Source organism: Agelaius phoeniceus, chromosome 2 (assembly GCF_051311805.1).
Source record: "Agelaius phoeniceus isolate bAgePho1 chromosome 2, bAgePho1.hap1, whole genome shotgun sequence".
NCBI lineage: Eukaryota > Metazoa > Chordata > Aves > Passeriformes > Icteridae > Agelaius > Agelaius phoeniceus.
This window is the reverse complement of record NC_135266.1, coordinates 112,405,602-112,418,700: the sequence shown is the minus strand read 5'-3', so window position 1 is coordinate 112,418,700 and position 13,099 is coordinate 112,405,602. Positions and strand designations below refer to the sequence as shown.

Genomic DNA, 13,099 nt, shown 5'->3' with positions numbered 1-13,099 from the left:
CTCCTCCTTCTCCATCCTTGCCTCAGGATATGTCCAAATCAAGCAGACCCAGCCCATTCTTGCAAGTGGATGCAACACAGACCCCGTGCTTCTGGGGTGCTGTTTTCCCATTTATCATGAGCTGCACCCACCAGCCTTCACAAACAGCCCTTGACAAGGAAGAATTTCATGGGATTTTCTGCAAAAGCATATTGAAAAGGAATGAAGATTTTGCCAAAAATGTGTTTCTCTCTTCATGTGGATATAAATCAAATCCTTGAATTCCTTTCTATACTCTTTGATTCCAGCAGAGGTCAGCTCTGCCTGTGCTGGGGATGGACAAAGCAGTTCAAAGTGTGGGCACCTGCACACCTTGGAACACAAAGCTCTGCTTGCTTCCCACTGCCCCTCACAGCACTAACTTCAGCCCATTTCAGGCCCTCCTCTTAAATGGAGATAAAAGGGCTTTGAACCAGAGCATCTGTGTCTCCAGGACTGCCATAAAAGCTGGTTAGAGAGCTCTTCTTGCTGCTGCTCTGTGGCTCCAAGCCTGTTTGAGAACAGCCTGTAATGAGCACAAGGAGCAGGAGACTGTGACAGTGGTCCTTGGTGAGGTTAAAAGGGTTGCAAGATGAAAAACCCCCAAAGAGCAAGAAGTTATGTCTGGACTGTGCTTTCCAATTACTGAACTATTAGGGAGACAGAAATACTGCCATCCTGTTGCAACTATCTTCCTTTGCTGCTGGTATCAGGATTGTTAAAAAAACCCTAAAGCTGTGCTCAACAATGTTTGGTTAAGGTTTGTTCTGGCAAAAAAAAAAAAAAAATTGAGTGTACCTACAAAAAATTTACTTCTTTAAATGGCATTATCTTGGTGGATATATGGTCCACTAAAATTCTTATTTCCTCTACCAGTTACAGTGGTTCTTTAGCTCTTCATAACACAAGACAAGAAACATTTTGAAGCTGAAGGCAAAATGTGTTGACAAAAACTCTCTAGTTTAACCAAGTAAATCTGCAAATGTCCAAGACATGTTTTATCCTCCCTTCTTTTTTAGAGATTAAGTTATTGCTACATTGAGCTTTTTTGTTAATTGTCATTAGTGATTGACACACTTCACAGACTTTTGAAGCTAGAAATTAATGACTGCTTTTCTGAAATTAGATGTCATGCTTTCAACAGAAATCTTTCATGTAACCAGTGATGTGTGCCATTGAGACAGCAGCTGCTTCTGAAGGATAATATCTAAAAAACCCCAAAGAATCTCACTGTAAATCTAATGCCTGGTTTTCCTAAATAATACTTTTCACACTTTTCTGGTACCTTTTTTGAATTTAGCTTGTTAATACTAAAACCCAGATGACGTTTCAGTGCATCTAGGCATCTCTTTTCTTTGTTCTGTTTGGGAGATTTTGTAGATTGAAATGACAAAACGTGGTTTGCTGATTTCTTACGTGTAGCTGTATATAACAAGAAATCAGTGCCATTAGTCTAAGAAACTACCAGGGGAGCCAATAAATAATTTCAGCACAAGATCAAGGATAGGACTAATGAGCAGCAGACTTGACTGCTTACCTGAGAATTGAGAGAAGAAACATAAGCCCACTAGAAAGAGGTGATTAAGGTGCACCTTCAGAGTGAACTTGCACTCTGTGTGCAGTTGTGCTGCCCAGCTCCAGCCCTTAGGAGTGTCAGATGAATGTCAGGCAAAGCAAGGAAAGCTATTTTTCATTTTAGTGCTTGTTCCTCCTGATGGCATTATCTGTTATAGGTCAAGCAGCTACAGCTGACAGCTTCATAGGTCATCTTAAAAACAAGATATACACTCAGTGCTGTTGTTGCTGATTAAAGATCACATATCTAAGTGCAGATGACACTCCTGGCTTTTGGGTGACTACAGGGCATTTGGAATTCCAGCGTGAACAGCACATTGTGTCCCAATACCTTGTACACACACAGCCCAGGCTGTTGTTCAAGAGAGACTGTGTAGCTGCCTCACCAAAGAGCAAATTGTGTTCTGGAAAAGTGATAGCATTTGTTAGGCTCCTATTCTTTGCTGTTACAAGGAGATCTGGAGGGTCCAACACTTACAGGGGCTGGCTGCCACTACAGACAGTCACAGGCAGGCTTCTCACTTAATGCCCTCTTTACCTGTCTTTCTTTGGCAGCTGCATCCAAATACAGGTATTTTCTAGGTCAGATTTGTCTTTACAGAGAGTTCAAAGCACCACTGACTTTTGTGCCAAAAGCCCAGGATGCATCCTGGGCTCCTCATCTTGCTGTTTCATTTTGTCATCTGTCCAGTGGAAACTGCCTTGCCCTGGGCTGAGGAGAGCCTGATCTGCTTTTCCCAAGGAGAAATCTTAGGGTGTCTCTAGGCCATTGACAAAATCTGAAATGCAAACAAAAAACCTAATCCTGAATTACGAATCTCTGAAACGAACAGAAAAAGATGACTCTCTTGCTGAGAGTTGCCTGCTCCCTAGCTGAAGTGGGGCTGGTGCCCACAATATTCCTGTTAACTCCATCTAGAGCAGTGTGAGCAAACAGCTGTACCCACACTCTGTGGCCTCTAACATAGGGCCATGTGGCTGAAAGACATCATTACGGTTTTTCAGAGATTTTATGGTTCAAAAAACCTAAAGTGACATGAGGGCTCAATCAGTGGATTGGTAGTTTGATAGCCTAATATCAAAAGGGGAATAAATTGCACACCCTTGGACATGGCATGAAGGTTTGTGAGCCCTTGAGAGTAGAACTGCTGGAAGTGTGCTGGAAAACACTGTGCAGCACAGAAAGATCCCAATCTGGTTATGGTCTTGGCTATTGTGCTTATTTGAAATGGTCTTCTCAACAAATCACCTCTAAATCCACATCTGGCTTTTGTCTTGAAAGGAACTGATTGGTTTTCTGCATAACAGGGTCCAAACAAACTCAAACTGATACAGCTTTGATGATCAGGAGATAGGGACTTAACAGCAAATCAGAGAAGTGACAGTGTAGACACAGATCCTTATTATTTATAGTAAATGGTTGTTTATTCTAGATGTAAACATCCTAAAATATTAATTAAACAAAAAAGTCAAAACCCCGTAATCACACAAGGCTTTGGTCTAGATGCAAAGAAACACATTTTGCCTTTTACAAAACAGCAGGGGCCCTTTTTGCCACTGGCAACTGTCAGTCTTCAGGTAATTTCATAATGAGACCTGCAGTACAGTCTTTGAGAAGAGTAAGACTAGAGTGGATGAAAAAAATTAAAAGCCTTCAGTAAAAGGCAGAGTGAGAAGCAGCTTGATTTATGACCCTAATGTAAAAATTCTTTGTGTGGAAGAGATGGTAATGATGCCATTATGTTGGGCAAGCCCAATACAGAAGATTGTTTATGTAGATACAAGTGTTAGGACAGAATGGAAGTCATTTCCCTAGGAAGGAAATCAACAGCCTTAAATGCATCTTTTACAGAGACCAAAATGCTATTAGACTTCTAAAGTTTGACTTTCCTCTTGAGAGGATAATTTTATTATTTGCTTGTTTTCTCTGGTACATTTGAATTTTTTTCTGTGTCACTAAATAATGTCTGTCATTTTTTGCTCCTGGCTGCTCCCCTGGTTTATTCCCCCACTGATCTGGGGTTGTCACTGGCCCCATTATGGGCACCTGGCTCTGCCTGCCTGTGCTTGGCTGTGTCCCCTCAGTGAGGAGTGCCTGTGCTGGGGTCACCTGAGCTCCCAGCCCATGTCCCCCTTGCAGAGCAGCCCTGCTCTCCCTGTTCTCCAAATGCCCAGGTTCAGGATGTGGATAGCCATGTAGCAGTTTTTCTAAAAGGAGTCACCAGTGACATCATCAGGACATGAATCAGCTCTGTGATATTGCAGGAGTGTCAGCTCTGCCCAGCCTGTCATTTCCCCTGTTAAATTTGCACTCTTGATTGTTCCTGCCCAAGAGCATCCCTGATACTGGTTCTATTCAGCTGCATTTTTAAGACAGCCTTTAATTCTAACTCAGTTGTTCCATCCATTTGCGTTCCTCCCCAACCTTTCATCACCTGCACGCTTACCAGCCTTAGAGGTTATTCCCTCAGCTCAACTGTTAATGAATAATTAAACACTATTTTTTATTAAACTATTAATTAACACACTTCAGGGTACCCAGGAGAGTCTCCTGAACAATCACAAGTGGTGTAAGGTTTATAACTTGACAATAGTTATTATAATGAGCTATTTTTGATTAAAGCTTTCCAGACAATGGTACATACTCCTAGTATTTTCACCCAACACACACTTATTGCTTTGTGTCTGCGGCACTGTTAAAAGCTTGTGCTGTATTTACCAGGATTTATTATAACACAAATTAGAGGAAGAGACTCTGAAAACTGACTGGGCTGCATCTCTAAGTGATACTGATGAGGTCCAAGTTAGCCTACATCCTTTAGTGGTCGAGTTACCAATAAACCATGGCCTAAAATCTCTCTCAAGGATGATATTTTGATGACAGACCTCCCTGTTTCAGTTGTCTCTGCTGGTTTCAGAGCACCCCCTTCTCATCAGTGACTCAGTGAGCCACAGTCATCGCAGTGAGGTGACAAACTTGTACTCCGTGGGCTCCACCACTGCCTACTGCAGTGGTTTCTCCAAGCCAGGCTGATCTTTTATAATCTAGCACAAAGCTAAGGACAGGAAAATGAGTATTGATAGCGACTTCACCCCACCCTCCCTATTAAATTTAGAGGTAATCTTAGGCTTAATACAAATAAACTGGATGGATTTAATGCTATCAAATCAACAGTGCTAGGTAAAAAAAAAAAAAAAAAGAATGAGTTTCATGTGTTTCTTTCCTCCTAGAGGAAGGATCACTCTTATACAGTGAAAGATCCAATTATGGCCCAAATTATGGCCATCTAGAGACTCGCTAATGTGGTTATATTACAAATAAATCATCTGCACTTAAAACTGGAAAATGCTTGTTTTGATGTATTACAGCCACCCTCCAGTAAGTGTCATGCACAGCAGGGTCTGGATTCAGGCAAAAACAACAACCCAAAGAGTTATTGCTGCCCACACAGAAGTTTTCCAGGCAGGGCAGTGCTTCCACGTGAGTGCAATCAGCAGCACTCCAGCAAGTTAAAACCCAGGAAACTCAACAGTGGAGGATGAGGATGGATGGGCTGCCTGACACCTAATTGCTGTGAGGCAAGCAAAACAGCAGGAATGGGAGGACAGAAGATGCAAGGTGATGCTGAAGTCATGTTCTGCTGCTGGCCATAAGAGTGATTCACTGAACAGCGTGTCCCCTGTCAGAGGGAGGGAACAATAAGCAGGAACATTTGGCATTCCAGTCCATGAGAAGACCCAAGCCAACTGTCCTGCTCTGATCACTCAGAGCTGCTGTAGGAACCAACTACAGACAGTTCTAGGAAGAACGGAAAAGGAATATAACTTGACTAAAATGAACTTTTATTTCCACTACTGTGAAGAAGGGGGAAGGGGATGCTGACTCTTGTCGTTTTGCCTGTAATTGTTATTGCAGACACGACTAAGTTACAGGTACAGTAATTGAATACTCTCAAATTCTATTTTGAAGGTCAAAGTGTTCTAACATCGTCATATTTTTGACTGTGACTTACAGCAGCAGAGTTTGGAAGTTCTCCCCAAGTCAGGAGAAGCTGCCAAATGAAACCACACTTCAATAGGTACAAAGTACCCTTTGGCAGAATTCCATCAAATTATAATCTCCTCTCATTACTGCATAAACATTTCTGGGTGAGCTAGCCAGTTCCAAGCCTTCTCACCCATGTCTAAAATCTATGTAGTGGATCAGATATTTCTTGTGATTCCTAGTTTTCATTTCTGCTTTCCTTTCCCATTGCTCCAGCAGGTCAACGTCCCAATATTGCTTCACATTTCACCACAACCTTTTGTTCATTTACATGGGTTTTGTATTGGCATCCATGGAACTGTTCTGTGTGTTTGTGTACATATGTAAGCACAGACACCTAATTATTTATGCAAGTAGGCAGCTAAATCACCTTGGCTCCTCTTTGCACCTCAAAGCTCATCTTGCATTTTGGCACGAAGAAACAATACTTAAGCATAGTCAACAAGGCTACTTTTCTCATATACTGATAGAGCTTTTCCAATCCTCCCATTTTGCAGAGGAGCCAGTGATGTGGGAGTCCTTAGGTTGGACTTTTTGTAGTGCTGAGCAGCTGATGCTTCATGGCAGAGCAAGGCAGTTTAAAATTAGCCATCCTGCTTTTAATTTTGGGCTTTTGCCCTCTCCCCTGTGGCAAATGCACACACGGGGATGTGCACCTGTAGGAGGCAAACCCAGTTTCATAACTCTTCCATTTCCAAGCAAGCTTCCCAAATTACCATGTGACACACTCCTACTGCAGGCAAGGCAAACTCAAAAGTGTTTAGTCAATTCTTAGGACGTCTAGGTCTGCATATTTCACTGTACTCCCATGTGCTTTTCTTTCTCTGGTAAGTGCAGAACCGAGGTCCTAAAGAGAATGTGGAGGAAATGACCTCCAATTCCATTCTCTTACTCCAGCATTAATTTATAACATGAATCATCAAGAAAATAACACTTTAAATTCAATATATATAATATACATTCCCAATATTTTCTAAAATGTGCACTGGTTTTAATTAAAATATGAATTGTACAGGCAGAAGGACTTGTTCCTCTGCCAGGAGCAGATCTCCAGCCATGGACATCAAATGCCTATGGAAAAAATATTTGTTTTTTTCATGCATTGAAACTTCTCCAACTTTATTACATTTGGAAACAGAATGTAATAGCAGAGGGCAACATTATGTCTGAAATATATAATTAGTTTACAAAAAAAAAATACAACCAGGGGACACAATTTTGATAGAACCACTTTTTTTTTCACGCAATAGTTGCAGGATAATGGAGCACACTGATCCTTTTTACTAAATGGTATGACAAAGAAAATGAGCATTTGTATAAAAATGCCATAACAGTTGAAGCTTGAATTAGGGAGTCTGTAACCTTTGCTTGTGCTTATAAATTACCCTGTAGATGAGAATGTGACATCAAAAAAAAAAAAAAAGAGAAAGGCATCCAAAGCCAAGAGATGCAACCCATCAAATACTGAAATGCTTTATGTATATGTGTACCCAATGTTAATCACTTCAGATCCTATAGTACAAATTGCCTCCAGCAGTTTCTAAAGTTGTATCACAGGTTAAATGGACACCCACAGATAGAGATTAGTCATTTAAAAGACAAAGGTATAAAAACTGATTTCAACTGCTAAAGCTGTCTTAAAGTGAGTTTTTCATGCATTTTGAAGCTGTGCCTTTTTTACCCCGTTTCTGGGAGAGGGGTTAATAGCAGGGCCAAACACTGAAACTGGCAGCATATAAGGCTTTTCCCCAGCAAATACCTTAGAGAAAACTGGGGCAAAAAGGTGTTATTCTCTCAGATCAAGTAAATTCATTTGTTGCTTTTAACAGCTGTGCATCAGTAAGTCATTAAAAATATCTGAATTTTAATCACTTATGCTCTCTCAAACACTAGAATAGTGGTTTGTCACTCTCAAATGTGGAATTAGTACAAAATGACATGAGAGCTGTCCTGTACCCCCAGCTCAAGAGGAATCTCAGTACTGAGGAGTCAGATTCTGCATGCAGTGGGTGCCTCCTGCCTGACTGAATTCTGTCAGCTCTTTCATTTGCTGCCTGGATGAAAAAACAGGCAATTTGGAGCTCTCAGGGAAGGAAGGAGGAGGAAGTATACAAGGAAACTTGCTTATTTGCAGGTTTCACTGAGGTCACTGAGGACTGTGACAGCTGTAGAGTCCAAAACTTCTGGGAATAACAATAACAATAACAATAATAATAATAATAATAATAATAATAATAATAATAATAATAATAATACTCCAAAACAAAGGCTTGATTAATCTCCTCTTAAAAAAGAAGACTTTTAGCTAAGTCAGAAATCCTGTTTTAGATATTGTATTAACTTTTCACAATAACTTGGAGCTGATTACCTTTTTCTCTCCTTTAACATTTCAGGTGCTTCAGTCTCCACAATCAAAAAGAAGAAACTCACGGCTATATATGAGAGGATTGGTGGAAATCTGAACTTTGCAGAAATTCCACCAAAGAGAGAAGGTGTGAATGGTAACTGTGAGGAGGCTGAGGTACCAAGAGCAGTTTACTTACTGTACCTTAAAGCAACCTGTACCTTTCCAAGTGTTCAGAAAGTAATAATCCTTGGAGTTCCTAATGCTCTGAGCACTGCTTCTGACCAATCACTTAACCCCTTGAAGTCCTATATCTGAGAAAAAAATGACTCCTAATTCCATATTCCTGTTTCATGCAACACTGCAAGAAGTGAGCATGCAGCATCAGCACGCAGCAAGTTGTATGATCATAAACAAAAATAATTTTTTCAACCCCTAAGCAAAGTACTTGTCTCTTGGGTCAACAGATCTTAGAATTTAGCAGACCAAATTAACAGCAAATGCATGTTTTATCCCATTTTTAACTCTAACAAGATAAATGATGGATGAACACAAGTTTTTAGAAGATTAATTTAAATACAGATGTAATCACAGCAGGCAGCAGTTCAGAGCAGAATCTGTGCCAAGTCCATGTGAGGTCCTGCCTCTCTTCTTTGACTACTGAGACTCATTTCCAAGGCAAGGTCCCTAAAATATGTGCCCAACAGCAAATATTGTGAATCCCTCCTTCCTTTTTCCTTTCCCCTGCATTGTTTGTAGTCTTCTGTGGCTCAAACCCTCAACTCTCAAGTCCTGCACTTGGACAGTATCAGGTGTTTGCCTGTGCAGGTGAATATGCTCATGCATGTATGGGTAGGCAGATTAATATGTGATTGACTTCTCAGAAAGGAAAGAAACAAAATCAATAAAGAGCAACAGAGTCTACCCTGAGCTAAGTTTTTCCCAAGTCAGACTTAGAAGTTTAGCCCAAATTTTACAGCAAAGTTCAGGTCAGTAATTTTCATCAACTATGCAACTGATGCTCTCATTTTCTCATGTTTGATTAGAGTAAGACAGTCTTTTCTCCATGTATACATTGATTTTTTTTTTAAACTAACCTCTCAATTTTAATTTTCCTCAGGTAAATATCTGCTGGATTAATAGTCCAAAAAGAAGAATAGCTTATAGTAGCAAGCATAAGCATCTATGGAATTATAATATCTAACAAAGATATTTAATTTCCTAAAGTTGGTTTTCATAATGTGCAGAAAGCCTGGGGTTGCCCAGTCTCATAAAGCATCCAACCAACACAGGGACTGTATAAAATGAATATCCTCTCAAACAAAAGCCCTGTGGATTATGAAGCTGTACAAATTGTGTGACCTGTACAAACGAGAGCATGCTTCTATCTCTGAAAAGGCAACTAAATAATTAAAAGGCTAAGAAACACGACTTGATTCAGTTCAAATGATCTCTTGGCAGAATCCACAAGTTGAATTAGGATGAAAACAGAAGACAGTTCACTTGTTAACATCATAAACTAAAGACATTCAAAGCCTAGCTGGAATCTCAGCTGTGAATGCCAGCATACAAAATCTATCAGCCTACAGGACTGCATGTGTGCAACATACACACATCTTTGCTGTATTATTGGCAAAAATTAAAGGAAAAGCAAACTCAAGAGGATGCTGCCACAGGAAATCTCATCTATGTTCAGGCTGGTAAAGCAAGTAAACATACTCACAAGGCTAGTATGAACTAGGAACGTTTTCATTCCTCAGTACAACTTTAGGAAAAAGCAGAAACAGAGTCCTCCTCTGTTCTGAACCCCAATATTTCAAGTTCTCCAGCAGCACAAGATCAGATAATTAACAAAAACCAAAGGATGACGAAATGAAGCCAGATAAATAACAAATATCTACATATATAAGCACACAGCAAGCAAGATAATGAAAAGTTAGCTAGATTTACCGTTTTAATTATCCAAGTGGGTGGTTTGTTTGGGTTTGGGTTTTTTTTGGGGGGGAGGGAAACGTCGGGCGCTGTTTTCACGAGGATTCCTCCATACGCATCCGCACCGCGGCAGGCGCCGGTCCCGGAGCGCGGAGAGCGAATCCTTTCCCTCCGCAGCCGGCGCTGCCCCCGCCAAAAATGAAACGAGAGAAGGCGGGGAGGGGCGGGGAAGCGGCGGCCGGCAGGAAAAGCTCCGGCGCCGCCCCGAGCGCTCCCTGCCCGGCGCTGCGGCCGCGGCGGCTCCGCGCTGCTCGCAACTTGCGGGAGCCGGGGGGCGGGCGGTGCCGGGGCTGAACCGGCGGGATGATGCCCGGCGGGATGATGCCCGGCGGGATGATGCCGGGCGGGATTGATGCCCGGCGGGATGATGCCCGGGCGGGATGATGCCGGGCGGGATTGATGCCCGGCGGGATGATGCCCGGCGGGATGATGCCGGGCGGGATTGATGCCGGGCGGGATGATGCCCGGCGGGATGATGCCCGGCGGGATGATGCCCCGCGGGATGATGCCCGGCGTGCTCCGCCCGCGGCTCCCGGGATGCGCCCACCTGCATCCCCGGTGCGATGCTGACCGCGCACCCCGCGCTTGTGCCGCCTCCGCGGCTCCAGGGCTGGGAGGGGCCACACGAGTCCTCCCGAGTGGGGGGGCCGTGGTGTAGCCTAAATTGGGTGGAAAGGGTGCTGCCTGGAGCGGGGATGTAGGGGAGGTCTGTTTCAAGCACCCGGCTTGTTTAGGATTTGGGGTCTTCGCAAGTGCGGGTTCGTGGGTGAGGCTGTTCATCCGCTCCGAGATGTTACGGCCGGGCTGTGAGGAAGGGGTGCCAGGGTGAGTGTGAAGTGGTGCAGAGGTGGACGAGCGTGTGCTCAGCTCTTCTGCAGAGAAACAGCGCAGCTGTCAGAGTTGTGTACTTGGACCAGCAGGACCTGGAGTGGGCGATAGCTTGCCGAGGAGCTCAGACACGCCTGGGAGTTGTGACCTGAGCCCCAGCCCTTCAGCACCCACCAGCGCTCGCACACCCACTCGGTGCCTTCTGTCCCCCTCTGCTCGGCGCTCAGCACCTCTCAGTGGCTGTTTCCAGCCCTACGTCGGCGAGGGCTTAGTGCCACACACACAACCTGTTGGCAGGCAGTGCTTTGAGCTCCCCTTTGCATGCGGTTCGCAGTTGCGTTCCATAGTGCACGTTTTACCCTGGTGCCAAGTAATCCAGAGTGCTATTCAGTGCCCTTTCCTTTAGCTCAGGATGTTTATTGTTTGCTTGGACCTCTATTTATAGGAGGTTTTGTTTCTGAAGCAAACCCAAAATGTGTTTCAGTGAAACCAACCCCTACATCCCATTGCAAATATTTATTCCACAAAAGCTTAAAAGATTTTTAAGTACTAGAGGGTAATTTCTAATGTTGTTTACTAAGAAAAGCAAAGCCTTTAAAGACAGAAGATCTATAAACTACCTGCATCACACAGCCACGTTGTAACTTCATCAGTCTAATTAGATGCAGTTTCCCTGGATCATTTGGTGCCTGCCAGGTGCTGAACTTGCTGCTTAGGACCTGTCTTCTGCAGACTATTAAAGTTCCAGTTTTGTATGAGCTGAACACTGTTTTTCCTTTTGCAAGTTTTGGCAATAGCGACTACAATCTCCTCTCTCAGCTGCATGCATCACTGGCTACTGTTTGAATTAATGTATTATACCACAAGTGACCTTAGAAATGGCAGAAATAATAGCAAAACATTTCTGCTCTGTCTATTGGTGCTGACCAGTAAGAGTCAACCGTTTATGATTAATCTCTGCACTGTAGTCTGCATCTGCTGTTAGACTGATGCCATTACACTCAGTCCAGCAGGAATGTGAAAGTGCCTCTCTGGAACTGACAATTTAGTGTATTATATATTTTTTTTTGCTGTGTCTGTAAACCTTTAAAATACATTTCTCCTAGGGAAAACTTCCTGAATGACATTGATGGTGGCAGAAACTCTCTAGTAATTCCCAAAACAGTATGCAAGGGCATTGGACTTCACAGTGAGAGCAAGTAGTCTCTCCATCTCCTTCAAATATCTCCTTAGGACATCTTGCTTCCTGTGGCGTTTGCTGAGAGTTTGCTCATTGTTATTTTGTGTGTTGTTTTGGTTTCAAACTGTGGCTCATCCTCAGATTGAGTCCTGCTCAATGTGGTGACATCTTGTTCAGCTGCTGTGCCTCACAGAAACAGATTTGATGGTAGCAAGGGGCTTTTCTGTTCTGATCATATCAGGTAGCAATTTAAAGCTTATTTTTCTGAGCCTTTTTTTTTTTGTCATTGTCTTTTACACAGGAATGGTCATTCTGGGGCAGGCAGAAATTCTTTCTGAGTCTGTTGTTTTCTCCCCGAGGAGGGCTGGCAGTGGGTACTTAGGAAAAGAGTACAAGACCTGGGCAAATAGAGGGAGATCCTTGTCCTGGAACACCCTCTCATCTGGCTGAGACTTAGGCAATGCAGGTTTGAAATACTTCCCATGCTTTTGTATCTAACCACCTTGAGGGATCTCTTTTAAAAGAGTGTCTACAGGTGGTTTTTGAGCACATTTCTGCTTTTGGTATCTACTCCATCACTCCAGCAAGGCACTCTACTGCACACATAGCCATGGGACTTAGGGAAAAGTACTTGATTATTTTAAACTTCTTTCAAAAAATTTGTCAAACTGAAAGTCAAGAAGTGGTGGGAAAGTTTTACTTAGCTTAAGTGATATTTGGGTTAGTTTAGATAAAGTTATTTACTCCCCTGCATGAAATTAAAAAGAAAAAAAAAAACAAAAACCAAACAAAGAATGGGTAATTGAACTGAAAACGGCTGCATTCAGGTTTTATAAGAATGTCCACACATCCTTTATTTTATGAGGCAGTTTTTTGCCCTTTTTGCCTTTTTGCTGCCTTAAAGTCTTGATCCTGGACTCAGGCTCTAAGACACAATGACACTAAAATGGTAATAGTGGATTGTTTGAATGATGAATACAAATAAAATTTAAAAATTATATGGTGGTTGGTCTCTAAGCTGCTATTGGAGAAGAGCAGGGCAGGAAACCCTCAGTTTAACACCTTGTTTGAAATTCCAGTATCCAGCTGTAAAGCCCAGGTTGCTTTCTTCTTTCTC

General features: G+C 42.6%; 1 protein-coding gene across 3 annotated transcripts in view; it reads right to left on the bottom strand.

Annotated features, from left to right (window-relative positions):
• The window catches only part of HTR1F (5-hydroxytryptamine receptor 1F), a 103,394-nt gene extending 93,101 nt beyond the window's left edge, over positions 1-10,293 (bottom strand). For 2 of the 3 annotated variants that reach the window (XM_077174545.1, XM_077174544.1), the window contains exon 1: positions 9,933-10,293. The gene's annotated coding sequence lies outside the window, so the exon portion shown is untranslated. The remainder of the gene's footprint in view (positions 1-9,932) is intronic. The other variant, XM_077174543.1, reaches the window with a different exon arrangement.
• Positions 10,294-13,099: the final 2,806 nt, after the last annotated feature.